A 27,893-nucleotide genomic window follows, 5' to 3' on the forward strand; every position below is an offset into this window, starting at 1 on the left:
AGGTAAGTCGGCCAAAAGGGCCGAAAAGAAAGAAGAGGAACCCGCTGAACCAAAAATCAATACCAAGCAAGTATGGCGGGAGAAAGAGGTGCAATCAAGGTCCACGTCTCCGGGACCATCTGATGCACCCGAAGGATGAACAAGATGGAGAGGTCCTGCTCTACGGACCTAAAACATGGAGCCCTTGCTGATAAGGTAAATCAGTAGTTATCCCATATTTATTTTCTGCATTTCAATTTCTACTATTCACTTTTCAATTGCATTCTTACTTTGAATTTTGCATATCTTATTTCGACAAAATGTTTAGCCATAATAAATAAAATCTTGAGAATAACTTGTCATAAAAATTTGAGCTGCTGGAGCTCCCAAAGGGGGGTTGCCCGACCCCACCTTGGGGCCCACTTCACCACATTTCAACCTTGCTAGTCATAGAGGTTCCAACCCAGCACTTGGATGCTCTGGGAGCTCCAATGTGGGGGTCGGCCGACCCCCATATTGGCCCCACTTGCCTCCTGCTGGCCGCCATTTGAATCACAATGGAGTCCTATGCTTGTAACACTAGCTTAAGTTTGAAAAAGAGTGGTCCCTTGATCCTTTACTTTAGTCATAAGATGCTCCTTTCATCTTTGATTCTTTTGGGACCACTCCACTAGCTTAAATTCTGCAAAGTGGTCACCTAGGCATGCTTGAGTGCTCCCATGGTCCATAGGAATCACTTTAGACATGTCTCCACTTTTGCCATTCATCTTTTACCTTTCACAAAGCACTAAAACAGGGAATCTCAGAAACAATTTGAAAACTTTTGGTCCACACCTAGCCTTTACTTTTCTGGACAATCAATGACACAATGTTTAAAGTGGAGGAGGGGCTAGGATGGGGGTCAGCCGACCCCCATTTTGGACCATCTCTGCAAAATCTTGAAAGCATGCAGAATGGTTCCCTATATAAAGCTAAACTCAAATTCAAAGTGCTTCTAGGGGGGGTCGGCCGACCCCTATATTGTGGGTCAACTACTTGCCCTTCTCCCCCTATAAATACCACAGCATTGTGAGCTCAACTCCACACCCAAAACCACCAGAACCATTTCGAGCTCACAATCCTTTCTCTTCTCTCTTTTTTACAAGCCATTTCTCAAGTTTAGTTTAGAATTAGTCATCAAAACAAAAACCCAAAAAGATTCCCCTTGCATAGTAGTAGTAGTAGGAGCTTGGTTTGCCTCACTTGTGTAGGAGGATGAAGAAGCATATCTTCGGCAAGTTCAAGAAAGCAAAGGGTGAGAGCTCTTCTCAAGGCTCTCACCATGCTCATGGAAGGGAGGAAGAAGAAGGTTACCATGGGATGGTACCCTACGAGCCTCCATCAAGGATGAGAGAGCCCGAGAGCGGCCTCATGTTAAGCCAAGAAGAGTTGCAAAGGTACTACATCATCCGAGAGGGTCTCTTCCTACACACTAGCATCATCGATCCGGACCTTTTGGCCCGCACAGGTATGGATGTTGAATTCGATAAGGTGTTTAGAGCAATTGGTTGGAGTAGTTTTTGGCAAGTGCCTGAATTTGGAAAAGAATTGCTTGCTAAGGAATTTCTATGCACCCTAAAACTCACAAATAATGGAATATCTTTTCGCATGTGTGAGCAAGAACATCAATTAAATTGGAGTTTGCTAAACACTGCTTTAGGGTGTGAACATGAATGTGAACTTGATCTAGATCATGCCACTAGAATGTTCGATAAATTTAGATTCTGGAAAGCAATTTCTGGCTCTAATGATTGTTCAAATCCTACTCCCATTGAAATCCATAATCCAACCTTGCGCTTTCTTCACTTCTGGATCATGTGCACTCTATATCCTGGCATGGGAACTGATACTTTAATTGATGATGAACTTAAATTCTCTATGCCATGGTTAGTAAAATCAAGGTCTCCCCTGTGAAACTGCTAGTGAACTATTGGCTTAACTCTATTGAGTATGGGAAGCCCATCTATTTCACATCCTTTATTACTCGAATAGCCGATACTTTTGGATTACTTGAATCACATTATTTTGAAGACATTGGCTATGTTAGAGGAGTGGTAGATGAGAACTTCTTCATCAATGCTAACATGCTCATAAGAGATCCAAATGGTGAACTTAAAATGATTTATCCGGGCTATACAACCGAAATTCCTCTCCCATGTGCGAGGCGCCGGTTGTATGGGGTCCGCACACTTACCATTAGACTAGCCCGAGTGGCAAGTCCAGATGTTGCAGGGACACGCAGGGTGACAAGAAGGATGATGCAAGCCGCCCAGATGGAGCAAGGAGGATCCTCGCACCATGACGTTGAAGAGGGCGATGAAGCGATGTCAGTGGATGCTTCAGACTCCATGGGTCTACCTCCACAACGCACTCCACGCCCAAGGGACAGGGCTAGGCGTCACCAGCCCACAGGTATGGACAGTCTCATTAATGACATGGGCGAATTGCAGATTGGGCAAGAAGCAACATTGCAACTGGCGTTACAAAACGGCCAACATATCCGACGTGTGCGAGAGGAAGACGCACAACGCTGGGCTGGATGGTACCAGAATTTCCCGCCACCACAGTGAGCGAAGATCTAGCTTGGGGGAGATCCTCTCCCCCACTAAGGTAAGTATTCTATCCTATTTATTTTCATGCATTTTATCATTCTTACTAAAAAATAAATAAATAAATATTTATTAGCATTTCCCTTTAGCATATATGCTTCATGTATGTTTATATCCCTCATGGAAATTATGACTAGTTGCTTGTTAATGTTTCTCTAGTGCCTAGTATACAACTTAGTATTTCTCTAAGTATGGATCACTTAGCTCACTTAAACTGCCATGAACCTAAAAAATTTGTGGGTTGCAAGTGCTAGAACTAAGTCTAAGTTGTTGTGGGACATGAGATAGTAAGACAAGAGCTACTATAATATTTTTCTAATCATGCATGATTATCAGAGATTTATTCTTAAAATGATCAAAACCTTAATTGTTCCTCAATGGTGATGAATTCCTACCACAGCCATATCTACTTTACATAATTGCAACCTTTCCACATAAGCTATTTGCTTTGTGTTGAGTGTCGTCAAGTCTTGTTGACCCTTGTTAAGAGACTTTTCATGCTCCTAAGATCAAGATCACGTACACACCACATATATATATGCTGCTTCTACACTGGAAGTACGCAACCACATGTATTTCGCATCCACTAAATAGGTTGCTCCATACTCTAAATGTTAGAACATCTCTCTAAGCATTATTTGGTAAATGAGACATCAAAAGGCTAGGCAAAATGAAATAAAAAGATGGATATGTGCAAGTCCACAGAAAAAGAAAATTGAGCACATGAAAGCTCATATATAAAAAAAAAGAAGAAAAAAAAATGCTAGCCATGTCTCAATACATAGAGAATCTATCAAATAAAGGAGCAACCTAGTCCACCATATATCACACTTGCACATCTTGATCTGGGAGTATGACACTTCTCTTCAAGGATCCGAGCTTTGACTTCGCAATACATGCAAAGTAAGTATGCTATCTCCTTTCATCCCTACCTTGAACTCCACATAAGCCTTCTAGAAATAGGATGAAATAGAGAAGGCAACTCTTACCATATGCCTTGGTGAGGAATCATACACCATTTGAGTGACATGAGAGAACCATAAGAGGAACATTTAAGCTTTCTTTTGAAAATATCACAAAACCTCTGATATGAAACTTGCTAAGAATGAGAAAGTTAGTGCTCAAGTCAAACTGTTCTGTCTCTCAACCACCTAAGACAAAGGAAAAGCCATAAGCCCCATAAGGGACTAAGGTAATAGGGGTAAGTATACATAGCTAAATTTTTCATGCAAAGAGAAGAACTTTGTTGTACACATGGTACTCTTGAAATGTGAACATAGTAACAATACCTGATCCACCGAGGCTAAGTTTGATTGTTTGCTCGGGACGAGCAAAGGTTAAGCTTGGGGGATCTTGTTGACGGTGGATATACCATAGAAATCCACATACAAAACACCGTCAACATGCCTCAGTTGCAAGGGGAAACGACATGACATGAACATATTTTATCCATAACTAGTTCCACTTGTACTCTTAGCTTGTTTATGCAGGAACAACAAATTCAAGACATTATTTGACAAAGCCAACATCAGAATCATCAAGAGGAGATCGAGGGGACAACAGGTGACACCCTGGGCCCACAGGGAGGGGGTCGCCCGACCCCTCTTTGGTGGGACCCAGGTGTGCCACCTAGTCCACCGACATAAGGGACCCCTGTGGACACTGCTGGTGGGCCCAGAGGCCCAGAAGTGGGGTCGCCCGACCCCACATCAAAGGCGGTTCCAGGGTCGGTGGCCTCCCACCGACCTTCCCCACATGTCCCACATGTTGATTTGCCCCTACCGTTGATCAAATGGCGGTTGTGAGGTCGGTTTGATCCAAGGGTGGAGAGAAGATGTCACGCGGATCGATGACGTGGCGATGGAGTAACCCCTACTCCATCTCCCTCTATAAAAGGCAGCCTCCATCCCTCATTTCAAGTGTGCAATTCCAAGGCCAAGTGCATTACAAGTTCCAAGCATACAAGTAGAGTAGTAGTTAGTCTAGAGTGGGAGTTAGAGTCGAGTCGAGCGAAGCTCGGGGTCTCCGGAGTCGTCTTCTGGAGAGTCTGGTATAGCTCTTGTACCTTTCTACTTTTGTAAGACTTTCCTTTTATTAATATATTATTCTTACTTTACTTTACTGAGTTCTTACTTAGTGCAAGTCTTTTAGTCTTGTTGTGCATTTACTTTAGTAATATAGTTGTCTTAGTGAAGTTAGTGACCTGTAACCACTCCTGTGTGTGCATCATCGTCCTATCTTGTATAGGAGCTCTAGCTAGCTGCAACTAGTTAGCGTTGTAGGATTAAGTGTGAGCGTGGTGCTCATACTTAAGATTACCTTTGATTACCGCTGGCTTGAACGGAAAGTAGGAGCGCACTCCCTAGTAGGTGACAGATCGTGGGCGGCATTAGGTTCTCCTCACGTACAGGCTAGTTCTTAAAAGGTAAGGCGTCCATAAGCCCAATAGTCGCTTTCGGTAAGGGGTTAGGTGAAAAACGTTCTAAGCGTCTTACCAGCTCGGCTATCCCTCGCACACAGTTAGTAAGGCTCTAGCATAGTTAAGGCAATTATCTATTAAAGTAAGTCACAGAAGTCAAGTTAGATACATAGGAGTCCTTTACTCACTCGTTGTCCTCCCACCTAGCTAACTCTACCATTTACCTTTAGCATAGGACCTTGGATTCACCACTACCCTTCCTATTCGTTATTTACCACCCTTATTCACTAGTTGATACTAGATAACTCAAGGAATCTCATTCCCCTTTTTGTTAAACACACTTAGCCGCTTTCCCTTGGGAAAATATAAATTACGATACCTTGGAATACTCCTTGGTGAAGTGCTACAGCCGTACATTCTGTGCGCTTGCGGAATTATCCAATAGTAAATAGAGTTACCCTACCAGGGCACTTCTGGCGCCGTCGCCGATATCCGGTGGTTGCGTTAAGAAGTGTCAACACTTGCCATACCACAAGCCACAGCTCTTGTGGAGAAGATGGCGTCCAATCAAAGCTGGAATGAAGAAAGGACCTAGACACGGAGGTATGCATCAGCTCAAGGAGGTAGACATGTTGTCTGCAAAGCTAGACCTGCTCATGAAGAAGCTCGACGATAGAGCTGGATATAAGAAGGAAGTTATGCACGTCTATGACTCTCACATGACTTGTGAGGAGTGTGGTGATACTGGACACTCAGGCAATCACTGCCCTGAGATGCTTGAGGATGTGAACTACATCAACAACAACTACTACTACTACAACCGTCCTCAACAAAATCAAGATTGGAATCAACAGAGGCCTAACTACTCAGGTAATTATCAAGGTAACAATTCTTACAACAATAATAATAATTTTCCACCTCTGAGAGAGTTAGTGTCTAATCAAGGAAAGCTAATGGATAATCTATCTAAGAAATTGGCATCTAATGATAAAATGCTAGAAAATATAAATAATAGAATGGATAATTTCTCTACTGCCATCAAGAATCAAATTAGCTTTAATAAAATGATTGAATCTCAATTAAATCAAATAGCTCCTGCTGTTCATGCTACTAACCCTGGTATACCATCACAACCGGAAGGATTAGAATCTGCAAATCTTGTAGACATGTTTGATGCAGGTAATTGGAGTAACCCCATCACTGAATTCACTACTGACCTTCTGCCGGTCAAGAGAGGTGATCCAGGACGCCCCGTCATCCCGATCTCCATCGGCATGGTGGACGTCCCAGAAGCACTCTACGACTTTGGCTCTAGCGTCAACATTATACCCAGGGTACTCTATGAAATTTTTTTTACATATCCTTTATTAGAGACAACCATGTGTTTGCAGTTTGCAGATCAGACGATAAGTTTTCCAAAAGGAATATTGAAGAACCTTTGTGTCCGAGTTGGTACCTTATATGCCCTAGCAGACTTCGTAATGGTAGAGACCGGTAATGATGAGAGGGCACCCATCATCCTAGGGAGGCCATTCTTAAACACCTCAGGAGCCGTCATCTACGCTAGTGCTGCCAAGATCAGTTTCTACATCAAAGGTAGAAAGGGGACGTTTTCCTTCAAGAACAAGACTACACAAATCCCAGATCAATCCAGATATGAATCAAGGAAGAGGACCGACAGGAGGAACAGGAACAAGCAAGTGTGGACCGAGTCAGCTAAGATGGTCATTGCAGTTCATGGAGGCCAAGATCATCAACTTAAGTCACCATTTTTGACCAAGAAGGGCGACCCAGGAATGTCAAGCATCTATTGCTCCATAAATAGATACAACTTCTACAAGACGACTTGCGACACCGGATCAGGCGTCAACATAATGGCCGCAGTCACCTATCGGCTCTTGTTCGGAACCATGCCCCTGAAACCAACATACATTCAGCTCCAGATGGCAGATCAAACGTTTCGAGAGGTTAAAGGAACAGTAACTGATGTCCCAGTCATAATAGACGATCATTTTGTCTACACAGACTTTCAGGTTATTGACATGGGAGAAGACGAGTACGATCCACCCATCATCCTTGGAAGACCGTTCCTCAGCACCATTAAAGCAATCATCTACATTGGAACCAGAGAAGTCCATATGCACTTCCCCTCAGAGAAGGTACGCCGTTATTTTACTGACCCTAACTACATCTTTGACGAATCTAAGCAGGTCAGGAAAAGACGCAACCGCAACCAGAGGAGGCAGATCATCAAGGACGGATGGACAGACTATGAAGGAGAAGTGGTAAGGTCAGAAGACGTAGAGTTTAAACAGAATTATCCAGAGGAGACCGAAATACCGAGTCAGGTATGGAAAGAGAAGATAACTATACATGAAGAGGAGGCGCCGCCGGAAGTACCGACTACGCCACCCAACGAATCCCAGGACAATTGAGAAAACGGAGAGTCCCGTTCGGAGGACTTCAAAATACCGAACGCCTTGCCAAGAGGTAAACTTGGTAGTTATCCTTTCCCTTTCAATTATTTAAAATAGTTTACTTAATTAGTTATGTTCACACTATCCTAAAAAGAAATTAAAAATGTTAAAAACAGTAAGCCCCATGTGAGTATACGAGTGGCATGAAGCCCATAAGTACATTCACTGTGGTGGCATAAAAATGAAATAAATATTTCTTTTCTGCTTTATAAAATAAAAATATAAAAAATAAGGAGTAATATTTACTAAGGAGTCTCAACATGATAAAGGCTAGATATTTATGCTAACACTTAATCAGTTCCACAAGCTTTGTTGTCTATTTGAGCTCCACAGAATTTAAGAATCAAGAAGACTAGCAGACGGAGGACATTCTAATCGCTGTCAGAATGCTGCTGACTTTCAAATAGACCTCTACCACCTGCTAGCTACATCAAGAGAAATTACGTCAAAATTCAGCTTGGGGGAGAGCACCCCCATTTATCCAGCTAAGTGTTTCTACTCACGTTTATACTTTACTCAAATAATAAAAATAAGTATTTCTATCTATCTATCTTTATACTTATATTATAATATATAGATATACATTACTATGGAAAACCAAATAAATATTTTATGCTTATATATATCTTTTGCTCAGTGTGTTTAATAAATAAATAAAGTGGCTATGCTAATCTGTATCTAAATAAAACTCTAGCATGGATATGATGAATAGTTGCTCTGCCTAATTTGCACATTTGAAGTTCTCTCACTAGTTCAGACATAACTTTTATAATTTAAAGCTTGCTCTAGACCTAAACTTGTGGGATGAAAACTTGATCTAAAGTCTAAGTTGTTAACAGATACGATATGGGAAGGTTGAGCTGCTATTTATCTGTTCCTAGAGATGCTAGAATTCTAGATAATTTTATCTTTGAAAATCTTTTAAATATTGCATGATGAGTTCCTGTATGATGAGAGTTTAAATTCCTACCACAGCCATATATACATGTTTGCTAGACTTTGAGCCACACATTTACTATTTACTACTTATGAGCATTGAGTGTGGTCAAGTTGTGTAGACCCTTAGGAACTTGTCATGTGGTTAAATCAAGATTTCACTTGCACGTTGACTCACACATGCTACTTCTACTCTAGAAGTACCATCCACATATATCCATCCATTTCCATCTCTACAATCACCTAAAAATATTCTACAACTAATCTAGGAGAGAATAGCCAAAAATATTTCTGTTTTTCCCCTGTAAATGCTCAAGTTATCTTGTTACTACCACTTGCTATATTATCTCAAGAGATGAGTGCTCTAAAAAAAGAGATACGAGGAAATAAAAAGGGGCAAGTGCCCGGAACCACGAAAGAAAAGAAAAAGTGAGACGAGAGGTAAAAATGGACAAGTGTCCGACAGTAGAATTAGGGGTACAAGATACCCACCGGAGAGAAAAGAAAAATATAGAGCATCTCATTCTCCTCATAAAGTTTCAAAAAGCAAGGAAGGTATGTATCCCCTCAAAAGAGCAAAAGTAGAATTAGACTTCCACCATTGTCATCACCATACACCACTCATTCGCCACACATGCACATCTTGATTTGACTTAATGATTTGTTTCTTTGGATCCATAATTTGACTATGCAATAAATGTCTTGTGAGTATGTATATTTTATCTCCCACCTATGAGCTCCAGATATTAAAGCCTTATTAGAGTAGGGTGAGAGAGAAGGCAATGTCAATATGCTTTATACCACAAATACCACATATATTGAGAGAAGGCATATACCATCACTGCCTTGGTAACGATCCAGAAATACCACAAAAGAGAGATCTGAGAGAGTCATACAAGGAATCTCTGAGTTTTATTTGAAAATCTGCAAAAAACTCCAGAGCTATAGCTGATCAAGAATAAGAGACATGGCACTTGACTAGACTGTTCTATCTTTTAACTACTCAAGACAGAAGTGACGGTTACAAGTCCCATGGTAAAAGGTAAAGTAAGTATGTTTTAAGTCTTGACAGTTTACTCTAACTCAGAGATGAGATCTTATTTAAAAGCATGTGTACCGTCAATTTTTAAAGTATTGCAACAACTTCTAATCTATCCTTGCTCAGGGACGAGCAAGAGGTAAGCTTGGGGGAGTTTGTTGACGGTCCTTAAGTATCAAATTTAATTATCAAATAAACAAAAAAAAGGATCCAAATGAAATCAACATCTAGACTTAGGGTTTTATCCGACAGAATTCCATAAGTTTTGGTGTTTGTCTATTTCTGTAGGGGGTTATCAGGAAATACGGAAGAAAGGCCCAGACGTCGGGATTACATAGAGATATTAACGTGCCGCGCAATTATCTTACATCTTGAAGACTCCAGAAGCCACGGGAAGGAAGCGAAGGCCGAACGGGGCTAGGGACTGGGCACCCGCCCAGTTGCCCTGGGCGCCCGCCCTCCTGCCGAGCCTAATCAGGACTCTGTTTCGGGGAAGATCTCCACCGACCAAAAGGATCAAGGATAACCGTTCAATCTATGTCGGTTTGATCCAACGACCAATATTCACTTGAAGGGACTATAAAACCAGACCCCCTGGCCCCTGGAGGAGAGAGCCTCTCAACCCTAATTCATTATTCCTCAAGGGAGAAGAAGCCTCTGATCAAGATTAGAGCCACCACATCAATTAGATATCTAGATTAGCATAGCTACATAGGATTAGAACTAGAAGGAGTCAATCTTCGATTGGTTTCGGATCTGTCAAGAGGATTCTTGGTAATTCTCTAATTGTCCTTCTAATTGTTCTTCTAATTATCTTTGTTCTTCAATATTATGAATATGACTTTGTTCTACTTCAATATATTGCTTATGACTTTGCTCTACTTGCTTATATTCAAGATTATATTGTTCTTAGTTTATCATAGTTATGTACTTGGCTTAGTTAGATTGGATCTATATACATGCTTAGGATCGTATAGCGTTTATCCGTCGGATCCATGGGTAAATGATAGATATTGTGTAGGCGTGGTGCTTATACCGTATTTATCTGTGATTGTACCCAATATGTCAGATCGTGGGGTAGTTCGTGATAGTGACAGCTTCATTGATTCTTATATAGTCCCCCTGTCGTGTATTGGGCTGGCAGAGCAATATTATTACAAGGGAGGGATTGCTATGTTTCTCATTTACCTTGCTAATATCACTATGCATGGGCGTAGTCTTGTCTCGCAATGATTGCTAAGTATGCTTGCACTAATTATGATAATGCTAGACTATATAGTTGAGAATAAATTAGGAAATATTCTTGTAGTTCGTTCTAATACCATGCTAATGACTTTCTAGAGTATCTAATTGAGGTGCTTATCATATTTATTATGTGGCTAAGTTATGATCAGATTAATTATCTTTGTCACTATTCATTACTTCATATATCTTTTATGTGACGCTTACCCCTGTATGAAAGAGTTAGATAAATGTTCTCAATTATACATGCAATGATAGATACTCAATCTCATATTCTATTCTGTAATCAATATTGATGATTGCTAATCCCTTCCCAGTGGTAAAAATTTAAATAACGATAACTGGAATACTTCCCGGTTCAAATGCTACATCGGTATTAATCTGTGCGCTTGCAGATCCCATTCATAATTTATTTAGAAGAGCAATTGCATATTTCAATACCGCGTCTCTCATGTCATGCTGGGGATGACAACTTGGCTTAAGTGGTATGAGGGATAGGTTTGGCATTTTTGGCACCGTTACTAGAATTAGAAAACTAAGTCTACTTTTGGTAGTGATGTTAAGAATACCCAACAATTTTCATGATGATGTGCTTCTCCCCCACACTTGTTTTTTTTTCCTATCTTTGATTAGTCACAGAAAAACATATACTTTCCAGAAAACAAGTGCTCAAAAGAAAAGATATTTTCATTCATAACTTAAATAGGCACAATTACATCAAAAGGGAAAATGGTTGAAAAAGGGAAAGCGTGCCTATTTTATTTGTATGAGGTTCTTAGAAACTTTTAAGAACATGCTCCACCCCTGCTGCCTTAGCGATCCTGTGCAGCTGATTGCTATAGCTGTGGCGCATCTCATCTAATTCGTCCTTAAGTCCTTTGCCGCTAAGATGAGCCTTGGCTATGCGATCATGAACTCTCTCTACACTAGCGTGGGTGCTCCTATTGCTTGCATGGAGTGAGGTGATGGTTGGCCCTTTGGGCAGCTGCTCATCCTCACTATCTCTAAAGAAACCTTTAGGCTGTCCCCTGATGACAGTACTAACGAACTTGTGTTTAGCGCCTAAGGTTTCTGCTGAGGGCGCGGCTTTGCTAGCCGAAGCTTCATCCTTACGGAAAAGTCCCTTCGCATACCCTCCGTCGGGTTTGCGTATCCCTCTAAATATATATGTGTGATTATCATAAACAGGAGATGACAGAGACAGCTCTTCGGAAGACGAAGGCATGACAGTAGCTCCCTTGCTAAGTCCACCACCACCAAGAGTCTTCTTCTTCGGTCCTAGTGCGCCGGCGGTTGGACGAACAATAGTGGGCTTCTTCTTCTGGGCGCCATTCTTGATGATGCGGGAGCGGGCAGTCGACTTCAGGCTTGGGCTAAAGTCTTGGCTTGGTGGGAGAAAGGCTAGTGGTGCCTTGACTGCTGCTCGTGCTTCTTCCTCCACAAAGGAACTGTCTCTAAAGGGGACGATGTCTAGGTTTGCGAAGGAGCCAGGGGCTTGGATTAGGGAGAGGGCGTAGCTAGACATTCTTGCCTTGGATCTTGGGAGAGCTTAGCACACTTGGTGAGAGGAAGAAGAGAAAGGTTTGGTGTGAAGAATTGAGAGGCCAAGGGGCTGCTTATGTAGGTTCTTCTGCGCACCTAAATAAGGAATCAAACTTGATCGTAGGCGGTAACATGATACTGGAGGGATCAGAGGGAGGTACGAAAAAGATTGGGGCCAATTGGCTGGGACAGGAGTGTGGCCTCACCCAGGTGCGTCCGAACCCCCGGGGCCACCAGTCGGCCTCCGTTTTTTTGGCAACTCGCGTTATTTGTTTCCCTAATCGTGATCCCACTTACGATCAATGTTGATTCGCAGTGTATTGGCGGGATGGTAAAGAGAATAATTTTTGAATTTTGAATAAAACTTTCTAAAACTCAAGAGATTGCACTATCATGCATTTATATTGAGAAGATGCTATGATCAAAACAGATTTTAAACAAGATATACAAGATCACAGGGGCATTTTGGGTAAAACTTAAATGCATAAATCAAGAGGCTTTATTTAAAGTAAAATAAATACAACAACAAAATATATATTATATTATTGTCTTTTTAACACATTCCTTTGGTGTATTCTTTAAAAGAAACTAAATTTATTTCATCAAATGAATGGGGTTCGGGTTCGAGAAATACCTTGAGACGTTGGCCGTTAACCTTATGGATGTTGCCACCGTCATCCTTTATTGTGACAGCTCCGTGCGGTGCCACCTCGATCACTGTGTAAGGTCCGTCCCATTTGCTCCTGAGCTTTCCTTTCCCGAACAATTTGACTCTCGAGTTGAAGAGCAGGACTTTGTCGCCGATCTTGAATTCTTTATGTAAGATCTTTTTATGGTGCCATTTTTTTGTTCTTTCTTTCTAGAGGTTGGCACTGTAATAGGCTTTTTCTCGCCATTCTTCTAATTCTGCGACTTGTCTTTGCCTGTTTCTTCCAGCGGCCTTGATGTCCATATTCCAAGTCTTGATTGCCCAGTGAGCTCTATGTTCAAGCTCAAGAGGCAAATGATAGATTTTGCCATAGACCAATTGATAAGGTGACATCCAATGGGAGTTTTGTAAGCTATCCTGTATGCCCAGAGTGGATCAGGGAGCTTATCTTTCCAGCCTGTTCCCATTTCGTTCACCGTTTTCTGGAGTATGTTCTTGATCTGCTTATTGGAAGTTTAGGCCTGCCCGCTGGTTTGGGGATGATAAGGAGTAGCAACATTGTGATGGGTGCCCAAATCTCACAAAAATGTTCTGAAGGCTTTATCAATGAAGTGCGACCCTCCGTCACTTATTACCATTCTTGGTGTCCCAAAATGAGGAAAGATGATCTCGTGAAACATCTTTCTTGCATGCCTGGCATCTACTCCTCGACACGGTAATGCTTCTACCCATTTTGATATGTAGTCAACTGCTACAAGGATGTGCTCGTAGTCGCCTAATTTCTTGAATGGCCCCATAAAGTCAATTCCCCAGACATCAAAAATTTTGACTTGGAGATTGAAGTGAAGTGGCATGGCGTTGCGTGCACTGATGTTGCCTTGTAGCTGACACTGACGGCATCTATGGACGAACTTCTTCGTGTCTTGATACATTGTAGGCTAGTAGAAGCCGCACGTCCAGATTTTGGACTGTGTGTGAAATACTCCATAGTGACCTCCGTATGGTGAAGCGTGACACTTCTCAATGATGTGTGCACCCTCTGAGGTGGGCAGACATCTTTGTAGCAGTCCGTCAGCATAGACCCAGTATAGGTAGGGGTCGTCCCATAGGTGGCAGCGACTTTCATATTCAAGCTTCTTATTTGATTCGCCTAGGGGTACGTACCCTGAAACCATAAAGTTAACAATATTTGCATATCATGGGTTCGTGTCGTTGATCATCAGGAGCATGTCGTCGCGTAGGAAGTCGTTAATCTGCTGTTCCTGCATGTTAGTGACTTGCATACGCGAAAGATGATCTGCAACAGTATTTTCTACTCCTTTCTTATCTTTTATCTCAATTCAAACTCTTGTAACAACAACATCCATCGGAGCAGACGAGTTTTAGCATCCATTTTGGTGAGCAAATATTTGAGAGCAGCATGATCTGTATAAACAATTATCTTTGCTCCCTCCAAATAGGATCTAAACTTATCGATAGCAAAGACTATAGCGAGGAACTCTTTTTCAGTAGTGGCGTAGTTAAGCTAAGGTCCTGTCAAAGTCTTGCTAGCGTAAGCGATCGCGTGATGCTTTTTGTCCTTGGTTTGGCTGAGGACCGCCCCAACAGCATAATCGCTGGCATCACACATGATCTCAAAGGGTAGCGACCAATCCGGAGGTTGGATAATGGGAACTGAGATGAGTGCCTCCTTATGGTTTGAAAGCTCTTAAGCACTCATCTGTGAACTCAAAGGGAACATCTTTTGCTAAAAGGGCTGTCAGCGGCCGGGTGAATTGTGAAATTTTTTTGATAAATCGTCTATAAAACCCGGCGTGGCCTAGAAAGCTGTGAATTCCCTTGATGTTCATAGGGGGAGGTAGTTGTTCTATGACTTATATTTTTGCTTTATCTACCTCGATTCCCTATTCAGACACTAAGTGTCCCAAAACAATGCCTTCTCGGACCATAAAGTGGAATTTTTCCCAATTAAGTACTAGGTCCTTATCTTGGCATCTTTGCAAAACTTGGTCCAAATTTTCAAGGCAACGATCGAAAGTTTTTCCATAGACCGAAAAGTTGTCCATGAAAACTTCCATGATCTCCTCAATCATTTCCAAGAAAATGGACATCATGCATCTTTGGAATGAGGCGGGTGCATTGAACAACCCAAACGACATTCTTCTCTATGCATACGTTCCATATGGGCATGTGAACGTAGTTTTGCTTTGATCATCGGGATGGATGGGAATTTGGTGATAACCAGAATACCCATTGAGGAAACAGAAATAGGAGTGTTTCGCCAATCGTTTCAACATCTCATCGATGAAGGGCAATGGGAAATGATCCTTTTTCGTTGCCGCGTTAAGTTTTCTATAATCAATACACATTCTCCATCCCATGACAGTATGCTGAGGGATAAGCTCATTCTGAGTGTTCTTAACTGCCGTCATTCCTCCTTCTTTCGGAACCACTTGGACGGGACTAGCCCAGTCGCTATGTGGTATGGATAAATAATCCCGACGTGAAAAAGTTTGAGGACTTCCTTTTCACGACTTCCCTCATCGCATTATTGAGCCTGCGCTGTGGTTCATGTGTGGGCGTGCTTGCAGGGTCAATAGGTATACGATTGGTACAGAGTGTTGGGATAACCCCCTTGAGGTCTTGCAGGAATACCCAAAGATCGACCTACGCTTTTCTTAAACAGCGATGAGTCGAGAGGTTTCGTCATCAGAAAGCTTATCACTCATGATGACGGGCATGTTTTTGTCACCGTGAAGAAAAGGATATCTTAATCCTTTCGGTAGGGTTTTTCGCTCAACTGGAGGTGGAGTCGGCACTTCCTCCTTAGGAAGTTTGAGGATTTCTCCTGTGTCGTCCTCTTCTTCTATAAAGAAGTTAGAGTCATTTTCTAAGGACGTCTCAGGAGTTTCGAATGGCACTACCGACATATCCTCCTCGGGCATAGAAGAACAGGGAGGTTCTGCTATCGAGTTTCTAGCTCAAGAGAATGAGATTGAAAATTTATTCCTCCCTATCTTTACATCTAATTCCCCTGTGTTGGAGGCATCGTAAAAGAATGTCTCCAGGGGGTGCCCGATCAGCACATCGAAGCCTATGTCGTCAAAGATATGAAAAATCTAGAGTCAAGACGACATCTTCGTGCTGAATGTTCACGTTGTAAACCACTCCTTGTCCCTTTTAATGGACTATGGTCCATCTCTAAAAGACAAGTTGGTAGGAGCTAAAATCTTATCACCAAGATGGGTGAGTGCAAAGCCTGAGGAGAATATGTTTGCTCCTACCGTGGGATTATACAACGTCTCTACCCAATCATCCTGGATCTTGCAGTGAATGGTTCATGAAGGTGAGCAAATCTGAATTACTTCATACGAAGACTCTCTTTCATTCGTCCATTCATTGCTCATGATCGCTGTCAACTCCTTAATGGATTCTTTAAGGGAATCACGATCAGGTTCTAGAGTGATACGAACATGATTGATCTTCTTTTTATTATACTTCGAATAATTACCAAAATCGTCAATGAAATTGTCATTGAAGCATGGAAGGGCATAGGGTAGAAGGTTCTCTCTTAGCTCATCTAGTTCGGGTGAGGATGTCTCAGGTTGTGCATTTGTTTCGGCCTCAGCCAAAGAGACTTTCTCAAAACACGGCTCTAGTTCTACGCGGAGGGGTTCTAAGGGGGGAGTATTCTCTAGAATGCGATCTAGCAGAGCTTCTCCCTCCTCTGTAGTTTTGTGTGTGAATGATCCTCCCGCGGACGTGTCAAGCATTAGGGCAGATTCCTTGTTAAGCCCTAACCAAAAGTGCTGTAATAGCACATGGTTGGGGATAGACAAGTCTAGGCCAGATTTGGTCAAAGTTGTGAATCTGTCCCAAGCTGCTCCTAGGGATTCCTTCTCTTCTCGACGGAAGTTGAGAATCTCTTGACATAGGGCAGCAATTCAGGATAAGGGGTAGAATGCTAGGCAGATTTTTTTCGCAATTCTTCCCAATCGCCAACTACCTTCCCTACGTTCTGGGTGTACCATTGCCTCGCCCTCTCATTAAGAGAGAAGGGAATTAATTTCCACCGCATTGTCTCGAGTGACATGCCAGCAATGGTGAGGCATGCACAGAGCTGCTCAAATCCCCTCGAGTGGTGATATGGGTTTTCGTAATCTAAGCCTGAGAAGGATTGTTCCCGAACCATGGCTATAAAAGCCGACCAGAGTTTGTAAATCAAAGCTGTGATGGGCTTCGCGGATTGTGGAGGTGTGGCGATCTCGGCCTTGGGAGGAGACAAATCGAAGATGATAGGTTGCTCCATCAGAACAAAGTAAGAAAAGAGTCGTAAAAACAAAAGATACACAGGCAACTAGGTTCAGAGACTAAGACGACAACCGTTCCCCAGCAATGGCGCCTGAAATGCTTGTTGGCGCTTCTTAGCTACATCAGAGAAATCCGTAAGCACACGGAGTACCGTTGTAGCACTTCACCCGGAAGTATTCAGGGTATCGTATTTATCCACAGGGAACGGCAAAACGTCACTTAGACTCTAAACTAATCACCCTAGAAGATAGAAGGGAGCAGAACACGGCTGAGAGGATACACTAAAGTGATGAACCACTAAGTGGAAAGACCTTCCCACTACTTGCTTGCTTCAAGCCCACTAAGAGTCCTAGGTAACTAGGCGATCCCAGTATCAGACTACGCTACGACTGATCGTGGGGGATTACTACGGATGCCAGATGCTGTCACTACACTAACACCTACCCCTCTGCCCGAAAGCCGTACCACATACGAAGGTAGCCCATAACTTAGACACCATGTCTACGAAGCTGACTACTGCTCTAGCAATGCGTAGGATTATCCGTCTCTATGAGGAGTCCTCTTACTAGAGCATCGATTCTAAGAACGAGCGACGATCCCACAATCAAATAGCTTTATGAAAGTAATTCACTTAATGAATCAAAACTGAAATGTGACACAAACCTCTTACTTCAAGTAGTAAGAACGAATGTAGAGGTTCAAGAAGGAGCGAGAGCCGACAGGTCCGGCACTTCGTCCACCCTAGAGTAGAACTTGCTTCAACCCCGCTTCTATACTTTAGCTATTGCCTCTCTCTCATAAGTCTAGAATAACTGGAGCTAAACTAATAAAGCACAACTCCTTCTTCTATTTTCTTGTATCTTGATATATTTAAATGGAGGAGTGGGGGTCTCAATTTATAGCTCCATAAGACGGTTCGAGGCGATTTAAATTTGGTAGTAGGTGAAACCGTGCTATGGATGTCGCTATGCAACTGCCTGAAAAAGGTGGGACCGAGTTGCCGCCATGGGGGTGCGCCCATGACAAGGAGCGGCCGCACCATTGGTGGGCACCCCTGGACACTGCGTTCGCCTGGTCGGTTCGTCTCTGGGCCCTGATCCTTCCCGTGGTTACGGATTGATCCCGTTCGGTGTTTTGGTGGGCTTTTCCATTTAATTTTGATTTGCGCCTTTTCTGAAAATGCTTTCTTGAAGTGTGCTTTTCTCGTGTCTTTTGCGCCTTTCCACGTGTCATACCTGAAATTAATATTTACAACAAAGCTTGTGGAAAGGTTAGATAAAAGCCCTATCATCTATTTATTTTATTTATAAAAATTATGTTTATTATTATAAGATAAGAAGTGCCAACAATAAGATGCTCTAAGCTTCTCAAGTTCTTGTTCAAGGGTTTTCTTGTCTTAAGCAAGGCCTTGCATTCCTTTCTAGTTTTACTATAATGTTGTGTGCAATCTTATAGCATAGTGAATAGATCATCTTTAGTGGGTTCATCGCTATCACTATCACAAGCAAATCGTCAAGCTCCGTTCGAGCTCCAAACGATCCTCCGAGCTGGCTAGCGAGCTGCTGGGCCTACGTGCTACCGTCGCATCCCAATGATGATCGCCGCAAAGAACGACGCAATGACAACGATGACCATCGTCATGATGACATGTCAAAAATCTTGAGGGCCAGATAATTTTATCACCAACGACTAGACTTTCGTCTAAAGATAAGTGCACTTCTAATATTTTATTTATTTTTGGCATGATATTTTTAACATTATTATTCTTCAAAGCAACTTTTTGGTTAGCTAACTAGTTTTTTCTCCTATATGAGTTTTCTAGAGTCGGCACTATCTCCGACTCCTCCCCACACGTGCACGAGATCTGCTCTCTACATTCCGGGTGATCGGCAGTAGTTCTCTAGCGAGGCTGGCAATCCTACACGTGCCAAGGTTCTGCACCTCATGCTCCAGATTGTTGGCTAGACCACAGCTGATACAAGCTCTAGGATGAATTAACTACTCGTGTTAACTTTAACTATAACATAAAAGCTAAAATCTTATACTAATGCTGATTTTTTATCTAGAGTTTATTTATACATCTTGTACTACCTATTCTCCATATTTATTTTTTAGGATCTTGGCCTAGTCAACAAGCTATGCTCGGGGACTCGTCGACCATCCCCTATGCTGTGCTCGGAGAATGCTCCAACCACCAAGCACGTTCACGTTCCCAACCACGCTGGGGGACTTGTCGACTAGTCTCTATACTGTGCTCGAAGACTGTGCCGACCACCGAGCACGTTTACGTTCCCAACCACACTCGGGGACTTGTCTACCAGTCCCTATGCCATGCTCGGGGACTGTACCGACCACCGAGTACGTTTATATTCCCAACTACGTTCGCGGACTCATCAATCACTCCCTACGCTGTGCTCGGGGTTTGCTTCGATCACTCTCTGACCACAGCTTGGGGACCGCTCTTCTCAGGTACATATGAATTGTACTCTTATACAACTGAGGGGTGATTTTAATTTTTTAGACCTTGCTACAAGGCTCATACTTCACCTTCCAGCAAGCTCGGGAACTACATCAATACAATGCACCTGGCGATGCATCTCAGCATCAAAATTTCTATGTGGATTTTTCTTTTTAGACCATGGCACCACGTGCCTACATGACCTACTACGAGGCTCAGGTACTAAGTGGGCACACTTCACCTTACGTTGAATATGCTTATTTTTTGAAAGACTATACTTTGAGAAAAGTAAAGTGGGCAGACTTCATCAAGAAAGAAATATTTTTTCTCAAGAGCACCATGTATTATTCGGACAACTTGCTTCTTTAGTGTCAATGGTGGTTGACTGTCTTCCAAAGTACTGTCACAACTATTCGAGCGACTTTTCTTGCTGGTCGGAGACGTCAAGCCTCATTGGTCGAAGAAGCTCAAGATGTTATGTCGCATCACAATACATGGAGCTTGGTATCTAGCTGTGGGGGTATAAACTCCTATACCCTCATGGGTCGACATGGGCCACACCATTAGAGGTGGTCCGGCCCACAAGAAGACGTGCGGCGCATGACGCTGGTCGGTGTGCACCGCAAGGCTACAAGAAGATATTATACCAAATAAGACACATTACTTGTAACTCTGTCCCTTCATGATATATAAGGAGGGGCAGAGGTCTCTTAGACGGCAGAAGTCAGAGATCATATTACATCTCATATGAATATAATTAGACACAAGACATAGGTATTACGCCCTCACGACGGCCGAACATGGATAAAAACCTTGTCTGTGTCTTGCATCACCATCTAGTTCATAGCTTGTGCACCTGTCTACAATAATGTACTACTGAGGGTATACCCCAAGGTAGACTGCTGACCAACTTTCATCGACACTTACACTTGCCTTGGAGAGGATCCAAAAATACCACATATGTGACACTTGAAAGGGTCATACACGGAATCTCTGAGTTTTATTTGAAAATCCAAAACTCTGGAATAGTAGTTGATCAAAGAGTGAGTAACATAGCGCTTGATTTAACTGTTCTATCTTTCAACTACTCAAGACATAAGTGATAGCTATAAGTCCCATGGTGAAAGGTAATATGGGTAAGTCTTGAGTTAGAATAGTTCACTCTAATCCGAAGGAGAGTCCTTGTTCAAATGCATGTGTACTTGTGAGGCATGAAATTATTGTAGCAACTTTTGATCCATCAATGAGATTATCTTTTCTCAGGGACGAGACAAAGGTAAGCTTGGGACAGTTTGTTGACGGTAGCATGAGAAAGGACTAAAACCAGAATACCATCAAGCTATAGGGGTTATCACTAACAGAATTCCACAAGTTTTTGATGATTATCTGTTTCTACAAGGGGTTATCGGAATAAAAGAAAAATGAGGTCCACATGTTAGATTTACATAGAGAGAATACCACGAACATCAACTTAGGACACTCTAGAAGAATCAGGAAGCCACACCCTGCAAGCTAGGGCCCACCTGCCATAGGGCAGGGGCAGGCACCCAAGGGGGCAGGGGCGGCCACTCGACCACCTCCACCAATGGGGTGTAACCTCAGAGATCCTACCTCCACCACCTTTGAGGAGTAATCTTGACCGTATGTTTAAGTAGGTTTCATTCGAGGGTTGTGGTGCTTCCTAGGGGGCTATAAATACAAGCCTAACCACCATGAGGCATCTTCTTCATTTTATTCATTCGCTACATCTAGAGTAGAAATTAGGGTTTCATCAAGTAGAAAAGAAGAGGTCCCTCTAGTTCATCTAGTTCTAGTTCTAGTTCATCTAGTTCTAGTTCTAGTTGTCTAGTTGTATCTAGATAATAGAGAGAGAAGAGGAGAGCGTCGAGGAGGAGCCGAATCTATCAGATTTGCAGTGTATATCTACAGCAGTCAATTTGTCTTTGGTTAATCTCTAGGTACTTTAATTCTCTAATTCCTGAGTTCTTATTTAATCTTCATATTTATCTTCAAATGCTCTAGTTCTTTGATACGCTAGAGTAGTAATTAATAGGTTAAGCATGGTCCTTAGTCTTGCAATTACTTGGAATTGCACCCAATCAAGCGTATTATTGTGGTAGCCCGAGGATCATGACAGTCCGGACAGCCGACGTATTCCGCCACGTTCGGATTGGTGTTGCAGGAGTGTAGCCAGAGGTTTCTAGCCCCTATCTCATCCCTTTCTATGGTTTGTGTTCTGATGTCCCAAAATAAGTAACTCTAGAGTAAATCCTCATTCCTAGATCAACCTATACTCATGAAAATTCCTCTCTACCCTACATATATATATAGTTATTCTAGGGTGATCTAAACCTCAACTAGTACACATCACGTTCCCCATGGAAAATCGATACCTTGGAATACTCCCAGGTGAAAGCTACATTGGTATCCATGCGCTTGGGGATTTTTTTGGTTGCATTTAAAATACCCAATATGGACACATGATCACAAAGAGATGAAGCATAAAGTGGAGATCATGGTGATAGACAAGGAGTAAAGTGATTAAGGCAAAGGTATGAACATAGGGTTTTGTTTTTGCCGGTCTAAGTTGAGTAGAGAAGTGATTGACTAGATTTAGGATAGATAGCTGACTATCAAGAGGGGAAATCACGGTCATCTCTCGAATCAAGTGCTACTTGGTCCATATCTTGAGCATATGCATTAGGATCTAGTAAAGTGCTAATCTAACTCCTTTGAGAAAATGTTTGTGAAATGCTAACACACGTGCACAATGGTGATGGACACTTGGTGGTGTTTAGCACATTTGGAAAGGAGGTGGAGTAAGCACATTTGCATATCGCTTTTAGGAAAATGGAACTCATATTGTCTATTGTGCTGGTGGAAAGTTTGGAGAAGTCATGGGAGTGTTTTTCACTGGAAAAACACTCACTGTACACTAGCCACGGAGGCACTAGACGCTGGCCCAACATCTAGTGTACAGTGGCTGAGCAGTGCAGTGTTGAACTGTGTGTCGAAGCATCAAATGGTGAGCGTCGGATGCGACTCTGACACTGTTCCCGTGACTGGAGAAGTAGTGATGTTAGCGATTGAGTAGCTTCTTCAAAGCACATCGAAACCTAGGGAGCATCGGGTGACTTGGATGCATCCGATGCTCGTGCATTTTGCAGAGCCCTCTGAGTAGCGTCCGATGTTGAGACTCCACGTCTGGTGTGGATCATTGGAGCATCTGGTGCTACTATGTTTGGCACTCTTGTGAGTTAGCCATTGGTGGCAATGGATGAGTTCAAATAGCTAGTGACACATCGCAGCATGGAGGGGGTCAGATGCTGGGGTAGCGCGTCCAACGCCTAGCGTTGGAGCATCCGACGGCCCCGCGGAAAGCCCTAATGGCTAGCTGTTGGGCTGACCTCTTTAAATAGAAGGTGGCCAGCCTTAGCGGCTTTTCTCTTCCACCTTTGAACACTTGAGACATACTTTGAGCTGGTGAACCCTCTCACCACTCATCTCCTTGCTTGATTGCTAATCCTGGTGAGATTGAGTGAGTTTCAAGTGCATTGCTTAGTGAATTGCATCTAGTGGCACTTGATCTTTGAGTTAGCTGTGGATTTCTTATTACTCTTGGGTATTTCCCTACACCCTAGATGGCGTGGAGCAGCGGAGGTGTAGAGCTCATGATTGGAGATTGTTTCAAGCCTCACCAAGTGGAGATTGTGAGGGGTTCTTGAGCCTTCCCCATACGAGATCGCAATTGGCTACTCTAGTGGATTGCTCATGGCTTGAAGGATCCCCATCTTGTGAGTGGATGTGCGGCACCCGCTAAGGGTTTGGCTTTGGTTTGCCAATTACCTCGTGATCCATCAAGTGGGTGTATCTCCACAATGAGGACTAGCTTGACGAGAAGCAAGTGAACCTCGATAAAAAATCTTATGTCATCTCTTGCCGAGGATTCTCTCTTGTAATTGCGATTGTGAGTGATTGTTTGGATATATCTCTACTCTATAATATTAGTATAAGAATCACACTCCAATCATTTAATTACTTGCATATGTTACTAGTTGTTTAGCTTGTGTAGCTTAGTCTTCTTGTTTAGGAGTGTTGCTAGCCCTTAGTTGTAGTTTGTGGTTGTGACTTAGTGTTTAGCCTTCTTGCTAGACTTATGTAGGTGGCTTACATAGCTTAGTTGTGCTAGTGCTAGAATAGCTTCGCCATTTATTTTACTAACCAACTTGTCTAGTTGAGATTGTAGAAAATTTTAAATAGGTTATTCACTCCCCCTCTAGCCATTTGGACCTTACAATTGCTATCAGAGTCGAGGCATTATTTATTTGAGGCTTAACAACCTACGGTGAATAAATGGCTTTTAGTCTTCACATAAACAACATACCACAAACAAATTTGTTTTTTCATTTTATGATTTTTTTTTGTAATTTATTATGATTTTTCAAATATTTAGCGAAAAAAAATAAAAAAGAAAAAGACAAAACCACTCTTCAAAACCGCTCGAGGGGGTATTTGACTGGTTTTGAAAATTCCAGGGAATAGACTATCCGATTGTATAGTTTGGAAGTAGGCTACACTGGATAGTTGAGAGGTTATGTAGACTTTTTTCTTCCTATTTATTTGTTTTTTTATTTATCCGGCAAATAGAGAACGTTCATGTGAAGCTACCTTGGAAAAAATGCCTTTCATATTCCAAAACTTTTCTAACAAACAATAGCCTACACATATATTGTTGTGCAGGAGTTACAAAAACAATTGAAACTCGATTGACATTTTATATCATTTTTAATGAATTCCTGCAGACTTATCAAAAGTTGAACTCATATGGATACCTCCAATAGGAGTAAATACAAAGAACAATCTATCGCATATCACAGAGTTATTCGAGAAAACATTTGTCTGCTAAGGATAATTGATCCTTCTGTTTCTAATAAATTATTATAAAATAATTGTAATTGTAATAATTCTAAATTTCATTGGATAATTCTATATTTTTGCATAGTAATATGTTTTTGTTCCATAATCTTTATATTAAAACTCAAATGATTTTAGCAATTTGGATTAAATTTAAATGTAACATGCTAATTTAAACTGATTGTTGTGACACCCACTGTGAAAAATAAATCTTAAAAATTCAATCGGATTAAATTTAAACATATCTTTGCAGATTAAATATTCTAAAATTTTCTTCAATTTTATAAAAACAGATACGTCAGTTTTGGAAATTAGTGAGGAAAGTTCGAATTGACGCCATCGAAGATCGCCATCTAGCTAGAAATTCGGTCTCGATCCCATCAAATTCCAAATTCTTGCGCGCTGGTCTGGCCAGACGGGCCCGCACAGTCGCCACTAGTCCAAATCTAAAATATAAATAAAAAAGGTTCAAAACCTTCTACTGGCTTTTAAATTAAGCATGGTGCTTAGGTTAAACAGCCTTTCTTAATCTGATTAGACATGGAGTCTAGATCGGTTATTGAACTAAAAACTGCTTGTGTAGACATTGGTATATTTTGTCGGACTAACCCCTGCAGAAAAACTTTCAATATCGATCTGGGAAGTCCTGAGATAAACTCACATTGGAGATGAAGAGAGAGACACATGAAGTTTAACAATTTGCGCAAGAGGGACATAGCTCATTCATCATAGAGAGATGATCCATGGAAAGAGACAAAGTACATAAACAAGATACACAGCCACTACGAATGGGAAGCTTCCACAAGGTGAGATGGTACCATCACTCTTCAATTAAGGTAACATCTTAAGATATGTGACTATTACTTTTATGAGCTCCTCCTTGGTTCTGACGTTCACATAAATAAAGAGACAAACATGTATGATTTATAACTCTAGATTAACCAACCCAATCGATTCAACATGTTTAGTCCTTCCACCTTTGTGATCCCACAATCCTAATCATATGAGCTAAAATGTTGCACACTCAATCTTTGGAAGATATATAAAAACATAAATATAGATAGATTATCTTTCCATTAGGTAGAGCGATCTGATTTGACAAATGTTTTAAATGCTACACTCATGATCTTATTATCCATCAACTTTGTCTTGCTCACTATACTTAAGGTTAGCGAAGAACAAATACACTTTTGGTTCTGTTGGTGTTTTCCACCAACAGGGCCCATGCACTTGATCTCTGCCCTGTCTCTATGAGCAGTTACACTTCGAGCAAAACATGAAGGAGTTTGACAACTTCCAGACTCTACCAAGTGAAGGACCTGGATCTACGAGCATAAACACACTAAGCAAGATACTGCCGACGGCGCATTTCGTGTCACAGAACCGACCAAATTATAAGAGTTCAAGTGTAGAAACGATCGACAAGCAATCAAGTTTCCAAAGTTGAGCCCATATAATCCCGGTAGTCAACTGAAATCACGAAGGATTTCAAACCAACTCGCAACAAACCAAGATCGTAATAGTTCAACATAAATACAACGAATGTTACATAGTCATTCATTGCCGTCGAAGCGGCACCACATCGGAGTCATTAAGTTATTACAACACATGTTCGAAGTAGCGGAAGCAAAATAATTACACACACTTGTTCAAAGTTCAGTTCACAAGTTTTTGTTATTGCCAGAGTCTACACCATCCTTCCCAAAGCCACAGGTACGAGTTTGTTAGAGAAACATGCCCAACGGTTAGTCCTCATCCCCAGCGGGATGGAGATAGGTCTTGCAGAAGCCGTCATAAAAGATGTCATCTGCAACAGGTGGGAATAAACCCTGAGTACGAGAATGTACTCAGCTAGACTTACCCGTCTAGTAAAACATAAAAGACACCAAGGATCATGCAAGGCCAATATCAATTAGGGCTAGTTGACTCAACATTTGCCAAAAGCTTGCATTAAAACTAACTTATTGTGAAAGCATCATTTTTATTCATTATCAGCCTTCCACTAGATTTGCACCTGTACTAAACCACTTCACTTGATTATTACAAGCAATAATAACCATATCAAGTTCATCATATGTTCTTCGTTGCTATCATCATTATCATGAACCAAGTTCATTAGTGAATGCTACGTTTGCCGCTGCTTTGTCAAGTTCTCACTGACCGGGAGAGACGGTGATTCGAATCGAATTCCTATCCAGCTAGAGGGGTATTCCTAGCACTCACCAAGCATCCCCCAACGGGTCACCTTTGGTACGACTCAGGAATCGCGGCTCCGATCAGCGCCGCACTCCCAGGGCTACCACTCTGCCAGGGAGGTCAGGAATTTTAACTCACCTGCCTCTGGGCTTACGCTAATGGTCCCCCGCACACCGCACTTCCTCCGGTAGTGCGCACTTTATACTTGCCGGTCTTCCGGCCTTAGTCATACTACTCGGCTTCGCGGTCAGAACGAGTTATCCGGCCAACTAAGTGTCAGGCATGCGTTCAACATGACAAGAGGACGTACAACGGTCGGTCCTTAGCTGCCACAGACGGAGTTACTACAACCTTGCAAAACTCCGCCCGGCTTAAGTCAATTTAATCAGGTTCCATCCACGATAGCACATATAGACCATCGTGATCCGACACAACCCTATATCGCGCAGGTGACAGGAAATCACCCGACTTCTACCGATTAAGCATGGCTAAGCTGCTACTCGATCCTAACTCTACAACTAGGGTAGGGTAAGTTATCTGGACAAGGATGGAGTAAAGTGCAGCAAAGGTTTCATCACCACTCCTATACTTAATGCATCAATAGATATAGCATATTAAATAAACTTTCAAAAGTAAAGGGAGGCTTAGAATGCTCCGGGGCTTGCTTTTCATGAACGAGGCTGGCTCGTGGTTCCGGTACTCAACTTCTTCTTCGGGCTCCTCGAGTCCGACTTGCTGGACCTCCACCTCCTGGCTGCCCTCCTGGCCTTCGGGGTTCGCTTGGAGCTCGAAGGAAGCGGTCACGTCCGATGCACCTATTGTATGCTCAACTAATAAGAAGACGTGCATAAAAGAGGATGAATGCTGGATACATAAATAAACTCACTAGACACTCATTTACGGAGTAACTTCTATGTGAACTTACAAGAAATCCACATGAATTGATCAAACTGGACAAGTCAACTTATAAACAGCAAGCACCCAAAACAGGACAGCTCAGTAATCAGACCAAAACTAGTACTAGACAGATCCAACAAACATGAGTGAGGACATTATGGAAAGCTTATAAAATTGCCTACAATT

This window comes from Sorghum bicolor, chromosome 5 (genome assembly GCF_000003195.3).
Source record: "Sorghum bicolor cultivar BTx623 chromosome 5, Sorghum_bicolor_NCBIv3, whole genome shotgun sequence".
Taxonomy (NCBI): Eukaryota; Viridiplantae; Streptophyta; class Magnoliopsida; order Poales; family Poaceae; genus Sorghum; species Sorghum bicolor.